At 34.1% G+C, this 9220-nt stretch overlaps 1 long non-coding RNA gene across 1 annotated transcript in view; it reads left to right on the top strand.

Annotated features, from left to right (window-relative positions):
• The first annotated feature begins 921 nt into the window (after nucleotides 1-921).
• Nucleotides 922-9220, top strand: part of LOC130454993 (uncharacterized) — a 61598-nt gene continuing 53299 nt past the window's right edge. The window contains exon 1 of the long non-coding RNA XR_008912751.1: nucleotides 922-969. This is a non-coding gene — a long non-coding RNA (uncharacterized LOC130454993). The remainder of the gene's footprint in view (nucleotides 970-9220) is intronic.

The following is a 9220-nucleotide window of genomic DNA, read 5'->3' as shown; positions in this document are numbered from 1 at the left end:
ATGCGATATCTAGCTATGTGTAAAGATGTAATACAATAGAAATATCATCTTCAATGAGCACCAGGAGGTGATGGAAATTGATTTGATATGATACAGTACTACTTTGAATGCACTACATAGCAAAGAAGCCACTAAAAAAAAGGTTTCTTCCAAGTCTGAAAGATGTATTGATTTACCTTTAAATCTTATGAAAAAAAAAGTAGTTCCCCACAACATCTATACATACCTCTTGGAAAAATCACCAGGAGCTTTTCAGAACATTTCTTTTGCTTCCAAATCCCTAAGCCCACTTCAAATGAGTCTCTCCTTAATCTCATTACCTTTAAATTCCAATAAATTTACCTGGGTTTGGATAAACCAGTTTAGTAAAAATACAGACATTTGTAGAGCAGACTGTTCTTCAGTTCAGGGTTCACACTGGTGCTACATTTTACATAACATAGGTGATTTTCTATGACTGGATGGTGAATACATACTTCTGAACAGTCAGAAGAAGCATGAATTGGGTGATTAATGCATGTAATAATTGTCAGATTACTATTATACTATATATTTTATACATAACAAAATAAAATATTTAAAGTTTGATTTTAAAGAGGATTTTCTGATGTTATCTCACAAAATTCCTGAGAGACAGGTACAAAAAGTATTATTGTGTCCATTTTAAAATTAAAAAAATAAGTCTTGACCAGACAAGTGAGTTGTCTGAGGTTATACAGAGAATACATCCTAAAGCGAGAATTTAATCCCTGGTCCTGTGGCTACAATCCCAGGGCTCATTCCATCCATACTGATACTTATCATGAGCTTTTCTGTAGCGCTGTAACATTTAACCATTTTATCAGATTCTAGCATGTTCCCTGTTTCATAGCTATATAATAATGATGAATAATATTGTTATTAAAAAGATGAACTTTTTTTTCAGAAAGAAAACTGAGGGAGGTCGAAGACTGCTACTATTTCCCAAAGGTAAGGCAACACACATTCCCAACTGCTCTTCCTTTTTTCATTTGTTAGTCCAACAAACCTTTTTGTTCAAGAGACATGCTCATATTTAAACAGGCAAGCTATAGAAATTGTCAATTTATTCTGAACAACAGTCCATCTTCATCCACGTAGGATAGATAGTGTTCATCTCACTCAAAGCTTGAAGCCAGGATTGCCTAAAGCAACTATAGAGACTGAAGTGCCTGAAGATACTGAAAGCTAGTCTGAAAGATTGAAGGTTGAAGAGCTCTCTTTTCTCTCCTGCTCAAACCCTGGCCCTAATCCAGTCATGGGAATTAATCTTCACCAATGAGGAAAGAGTCTCCCAGCAGAGGATTCTGGGACTAGGGTTATAGGCATACACATATACACACATACCTTCATGTATGTATTGTGCATATGTGCATAAATGTATATAGACACATATATATGTACTACATATATATATATATATGGTTATATATGGTATTCTTCGTTGTGGTATGTGTATGTTGAATATATGCATTCCAGAGACTGGTGGAGAGAATCTCTCATAAATAATCTTAATGTACACATATATAACAAGAAACCAAATTGTCTCCTTCATCTCTTCCAAGACATCCATGTATCTAACTCAGAAAGTTAATGAGCAAATATTTTATTTGGGAAGACAATATGAAATGATCTCCAGGGTTGGCAGTATGAAACACTTCTCCATTCAGATGTGGAATCAAAAACAATGACAATTGACAGGGAGGAAGAGATACAAGGACACTATGATTTCTCTTCTGAGGAAACTATAATCACAGAAGATATGGACTGATACTGGGAGCTCATCTAGTGTAGACTCTTTTTACCTTCTATATTTCATTGCCCTGAGGCTTATCCCTAGTAGACCTGTCTTAGTTTCAGCTGTGACTCAACTTGGAAGTTGATCAATGGAGCTAGGATAGACACATATAATAACTATACCAAAACTATAAGCACACATATATAAATATAGATAGATAGATAGATAGATAGATAGATAGATAGATAGATAGATAGATAGATAGACAGATATAGATAGATAGATAGCTAACCACATGTAATATCCACATAAATGGATGAAGTTGACATGATGATGATTCTGATTCTGATTCAATTTACAGTGATGATACAAAAGATATGTGGTAGATGGTATACTGAAATTGGAATTTAGAAGAGGAAGAGAGGGAAGAATGAAGAGAGAAAAGGAGAAAAGAAAGAAAGAAGGAAGGGAGGGAGGAAGTAAAAGAGGAAGAAAGGAAGAAGGGAAGGAAGAAGGGAGGAAGGAAGGAATGAAGGAAAGGGAAGAAAGGAAGGAAAGAAGCAGGTAAAAGTGGAAGGAACAGTGATTCTGTTGTTAGAAAACTTGGCTTCAAAATATAGTTCCAGTAGTTATTACCTGTGGAACATTGAACTTCAACTAAGTCAACTGTAAGAGGATATGGCTTGGGATAGATAAGGACCTTTCTGACCCTAAATCTATGATTCTGTGATTATTTTAGCATATAAACTCCTTGTGGGTAGGAAGCCTTTTGTTCCCTGAATGTAAAAGGCAGTTGATAAATATTTGCTGCATCAGGGAATGAAGTGGCTTGCCTGAGGTAACAAGGTAAGTGGCACTGATGGAAGTGTAGCCCAAGCAGCACATTTCTAAATCTACTGTTCTTTTGTCATACCACACTGCCTTTCATAGTTTGACCTTTTCAGGGCTATAGAAGATGATCAAATAAATTTGGTAACTGGATGACAGATCCTTATGTTACTTCCAAGCCACATTTGCCACATCTCAAGTGCACTTTGTTGATTCCAAGAGTACCCCTGATTCTATTGCTGTGCTCCAGCATAAGTCCTAAGATGCCCCTCGGGGCTGCATACTTAGATTTTCTGTTCCCTGCTCATAGCTTAAGATAAACATTTAGCTCTAAGAGCAATGGAAAACAAGTACACAGTGGAGTGAGATTTACTGTTTTTATCTGTAGACTACAGAAGTGAAGCTACTTAATCATCAGCCTAATACATGTCTGCTCTGTGGTTTGTACACTACCCCCAGGGAGCTGTCCAGGAACTGAAAGAAGGAAAGATCCGCCACCAGAATAGAAGGGAAGAGCACAAATTGTTCTATCAATGAATATCTCCTTCTATCCTGGTAAAACTGGGAGGAAAGAGCAGGTGGGAACTGCAAAAATGGGGGCAGGTTATGCCAGTTTAATTCCTATTTGATTCACATTTGGAGAAGTCTTTTCCAACAAGTTCAAACCAGTGGGGGCTATAATGTTTATTCATAGCTGAGGAAGGAAAGCCTTGAATCTCAAAGCATTTTAGCTTGCCTAGATAGACACAAGCTTAGGGGAGGGTCTTGATTTTCTCACCAATTGGGGGACTATCTCAATAGCAGAATTGTAAAGGATGAACAAATCTTAAAGGTATTTCCCATCAACATTTGGGAAAATAACCTGCCCAACCTTACTTACACTGAAGGTGAAGTAAATGAATGGACATATGGAGTCAGAATTTTTGGTTATCCACAACAGAAATAAACATGACAGAGATAATTAAAATCCACATATAATCCAGAAGATTCACTTATTCATCCATGTCCACCTCCTCGTTGATAATATAAGCTCATATTTATATTTAAGTGTTTTATAATTAATAAACACTTTACATCAATCTTGCTTAATCCTTAAAGCAGCATTGTAAACAAGTGTTTTACTTTTTCTTAAATGCATTCTGCAGATGAGAAAACTGAGATTCAGATATTAGATTACTTGCTAAACATCTAAAAGCTAATAAGTGTCAGAATCAGCATTCGAATCCAGATCTTATGAATATAGAATTTGGAAAGACTTTTATCTGTCATCTAGTACAAATAGACATGAGAAAAACCCAGTCCCAGAGAAATGAAAGGATTGTTCAATCTTACACAGCAAGGAGCCAAACTTGGTTTCAAGCCCCTGTATACTAACTTCAGGATTTTTTATGTCAGCTCCAGGTGTTTTTCTGATCTATCATCCTGGTCATTCTTTTTTTTTTCTTTGGACCAGCACACTTAAAAAGAATTGTAGCAAGCAAGGTACTTGAGCAATACATATGTGGCCTAATCAGGCAATGAATAGAGAATCAAGAATACTGCATATCCCCTTACATTAAGCTAAAATTGCACTCTAAGTTTCCTTAGACTGTTCTGAGTTCTGACTTTGCTATCCTACCTACTTAACACAAAAGCTGCAAGTATCATTATTCAGAATGGGACCCAGGCAATTTAAAAGGGCCAGTTAATACAAATAAACTATCTTTTCCAAAGTAGAAAATATGCCACTTTAAGGGCCTCTACAAGTTGTCCAAATGAATAAAGAGTCCCATTTCAAAGCAATCCATTAGTATTTTCAATTAATTAGCATGAAGAATAATGAGTTAGCTGAGACCAGAGAACCCATGGCTTAATTGATTGCCTGAGTTCCTGGATTAATAAAATCCAATTATTTTCTTATGTAATTGGCACAAAGTTTATTTGTATCTCCTTTTTAATAAGTTTGCTAATGATATGAGAAAGTAAACAAAACAAACTAATTGTAAACGAATTCCAACTTCAATTAGATCTCTAGGACAAACCAAACATCTCTGTATAGAGATTAGTTCAAAGTGTTTTTTTTTCTGTGCAAGAAGTAATAAAGTAATTGTGCTAACTTCCCTAAACTGATAAGGTATGAACAATAAACTTGCTACATTCACCCATATGAAGATCATAGCTCTTTGGAGATAGAAAAAAACCCTATAACTTGTCCTTAGAAAGATATTGGTATCAGGATACATAAACATCTTGGGAGTACAGGATTCTTTGTGAAAAAGAACTTAGAGGGCACTGAGGCCAGCTTGCTCATTTTAGATGAGGAAACTGAGTCACAGAGTGCTTAAACAACTTGCCCAGGGACACAACTGTGGTATTATACCATAACAACATCACAAAATGTGCAATGCAACATAAATAAAATAAAACACTTTTGGAATTTTTTTGTAGCTAATGAGTTATATTTGAACAATAAATAGATCTATGTTATTGTCTCCTAGATTAGAATGTGAATATTTTTAGCAGAAATTGTTAGAGTATTGATAGGTATTTCTGCAGATGAAAGTTGGCTCAATCAGAAACATTTATTTTTGTGTAAGAGAGGCAGGTAAGTGCCATAGTGTATAGTGTGCTTACTTTAGGAAGATTTAAGCTCATATCTGGTCTCAGATACCTACCAGCTGTGGAACACTGTACAAATTACTTAACTTCTGTTTACCTTAATCTACTGCATAAGTAAATGTCAAACAACCATCTCATGGATGATATGGTCCACAGAGTCACAAAGAGCTGGACATCACTAAATAGCAACAAAACTAAAGATAAAAAATGAAGAGACAGGATATCTAAGGAGAAAATAATCCATTATCCAAACTATTTGTAAGAAACTATAAAGAGAAAAATAAAAATTACCTTTTCTAATATACAAATATACCCTTTTACTTAATTTGTGTTCTGATTTTTGCTAATGCACACTTTAAAAATAGATTGAAACATTCCTTGTCTTTGAACCAACACACAATATTGGTTCTCAGATGGAAGGGTTCTAAAAATTAAGATAAAAAAGAAACTCATTTATTCAATTAATTCACTATTAATTCTCCTTGCCTATGTATATGTATATACATATAGCTAAAATATAAATGTTGGTATTATATTATAACATATATTATATTTTTATAAAAATAATGGAAATTCATTTTTTTGTTTATAGAATGAACTTTTTATGTCACTTAAACAATTAGCATAGTATCTGTTAAGGCACTGAAAGAATAAGATGCCCATTCAATAGTTGAGGCAACTTGTGGTCATATTAGAAGATTGCACATGCCCCTAAATTAGAGAAAAATGAACTAAAGATTTTAGTTATGCTTGTATACATACATACATGCATTCACACATACATGCAGAGCTAGAAAATGAGAATATGATGAAATGGTATAGTGGTATAGAATGCCTGTCAGGAAAATCTGAAATAGTTGAGCTCAAGCTTCACTTCTTAACACACACTTTTTGTGCGATTATGAACAAGTCATACATCTTTTTTGTTTCTTTGTTTAAAAAATAACATACCTTTTCTCTTAGAGTCAATACTGTGTGTTTATTCCAAGGCAGAAAATGGTAAAGACTAGGCAATAAGGGTTAAGTGAGCTGCTAAGGGTCACGCAGTTTGGAAGTGTTTGAGGTCAAATTTGAACCCAGGGCCTCCCATCTAGACCTGGCTCTCAATCCACTGAACCACCTATCACCCACCACCCCACACATATTCTTTCAATGATGACAGGGTAAAACCAAAGAAGAGATCGTTGTAATTATAAAGCATGCATGCTTCATCTTTAGTGTTGGAATACAAGAAAAAAATATTTCCAATAACCTGATTACAATAATGTCAATAGACATTTAGTATGAGCTTGCAACCTTTCAATCTTTATTTAAGTCTCGATGGCATAAACTATGTATTCCCAACCCCCTTCCTCCTTCTTGTACTCATGAATAAATTCATTCTCTTTTTAACTTTGCTTTGCAACATTTGGCATATTAGATTATGAAAATATAAGGTTCCCAGAGTGTCACATAGATATACAGTCCTAATGCTTTCTGATCACTCAAAGCCCATGGTTATAGAAAAAAATAAAAGTAGAAGAAAAACATTCCAAATAGAGATGGACTGATACTATGCTAGAAGATATTGCTGCTGCTCAGTTTAATAAAATATGATTGACATTCTTGGATTTATCATTGTCCAGATTGTATTTTTATAACAATCAAAATGACACTGAGCAAAATTTGCTGCCAGTGGGTGGTAGGAGAAATTCACTGCTGTGTGTTCTTCTGCCAGATTATTAATGATGGACCTCTGAAGAAGAAAAAGATTTTTGGCACTGGGACCACATACTCTCCTTCATGTGTGGTACTTCTGGTAGAGGTGTCACTTAGGGTTGTGCCTGCACATGATGCTTCATTCATTGTCCAGTGTAGAAGCATGAGGTGTGTTCTATCAATAAGCACTCTCTTTTATAGGTTGTACATCCGATAATACATATTGCCATGTTCATCATTTTGTGAAAGAATGCACATATTGCTTACATTAGAAAAAAATCATGGAGGAAACAAAGAATGGCATGGTTCAATTTGCAATTGGGCTCCATATGTTTCTTCTATGAAGTTAGATATCCATTTATGCCATGAGTCTCTTGGAATTGTCCTGGATCCTTGCCTCACTGATAATAGTTAACTCATTCACAGTTGATCATCATACATTATTGTCATTACTGTATACAATATTCTTTTATTTCTACTCGCTTCACTTTGCATCACTTCATATAAGACTTCCCAGGATTTTTTATGATCATCTTATTTGTTATTTCTTATGGCAAAGTAATATTCCATCACAAGAATATACTACAACTTTTTCAGCTATTCCTTAATTGACAGATTTCCCTTTAATTTAGTTTCTTTGCCACAACAAAAAATAAAAACAAACAACTGTTATAAATATTTTTTGTATAATAGGTCCTTTTATCTTTTTAAGGTTATTTAATTAATTACTTGTATTAATAATAACTAATAATTTTAACCTCTTTTGGATTTAGAACTAGGAGTAGTATTTCTGAGTCAAAGAATATGCACAGTTTTATAGCCTTTAGGACATGATTCCAGATTACTATCCAGAATGGATTTATTAACTTCACAATTCCACCAGGAGTACACAAGTGTTCTGAGTTTTTCACATCCCATCCAGTATTCATTATTTCCCTTTTTTGTCATGTTAGCCAGTTTGATGGGTGTGAGGTGGGACTTCAAAGTTATATTTTTTAAATTTTCATTTCTGTAGTCAATAGTGATTTGGAACACTTTTTGTATGACTAAATATAATTTTAATTTCTTCATCCCTGTTTATATGCTTTGACCATTTGTGAATTAAGAAATGTTTTACTTGACTCAGTTCTCTATATATTATGATTATTATATTTAGTGTAATCTAGCTATTATATATTAGATAATTATTATATTACTTATTCCAAAATGGTATTAATTCAGTAATTTGTTTTTTTAAGATGTTCTTTATTTAATTCTAATAACAAATCTATATACGAGATTTCCATGGTTTAATGATTCATCTTGTCTCCCTCCTCTCTTCCCTCCCCTTTCCTATAGTTGAGCAGCAATTCCATTGTGTTTTACATGTATTATCACTCAAAACCATTTTCCATTCAGAGAAAGAACTGTGGGAGTAGAAACACAGATGAAAAACAACTGCTTGATCACATGGTTCGATGGGGATATGACTGGGGATGTAGACTCTAAACGATCACCCTAGTGCAAATATCAATAATATGGAAATATATCTTGATCACTTACACATGTAAAACCCAGTGGAATTGAGTGTTGGCTATGGGGGTGGATGGGAGGAAAGGAGGGAAAGAACATGAATCATGTAACCATGGGAAAATATTCTAAATTAATTAATTAATTTAATTATCTTTAAAAATCCATTTCCATATTGTTTCTTTTTCTAATAGAGTAATATTTTAAAACCAAAACCCCAAATCATATACTCAAAAAAGTGATAAATCATATGCTTTCTTCTCCATTTTACCACTGATAGTTCTTCTCTGGATGTGGATAGTGCTCTTTCTCATAAGTCACTCAGAATTTTCCTGGATCTTTGTATTGCTGTTAGTAGCAAAGTCTAATACAATTGTTTGTCCCACACTGTTTCAGTTACTATGTATACTATTCTCCTGATTCTACTTATTTCACTCTACATCAGTTCATGTAAGTCCTTCCACTTCTTATTGAAATCAACTGTTTCATCATTTCTTATAACACAATGATATTCCAAAATCATAACATACCACAATTTGTTCAGCTATTCCCTGACTGGGGGACATCCCTTCAGTTTCCAATTTTTTGCCACCACAAAAAGTATAGTTATAAATATTTTTGTATAAACAGGTCCATCTCCATTTTTTGTCTCTTCAGAATACAGATATAGAAGTGGAATTGATAGATCAAAAGGCATGCATTCTTTTAAAAACCTTTGCTAATAATTCCAAATTGCCCTCCCAAATGGTTGGATTAATTCACAACTCCTCTAGCAATGCATTAGTGCCCCAATTTTGCCATAGCTCCTCCAACATTTATTATTTTCCTTTA

This window comes from Monodelphis domestica, chromosome 6 (assembly GCF_027887165.1).
Source record: "Monodelphis domestica isolate mMonDom1 chromosome 6, mMonDom1.pri, whole genome shotgun sequence".
Lineage (NCBI taxonomy): Eukaryota > Metazoa > Chordata > Mammalia > Didelphimorphia > Didelphidae > Monodelphis > Monodelphis domestica.
This window is presented reverse-complemented; position numbering and strand designations above follow the sequence as displayed.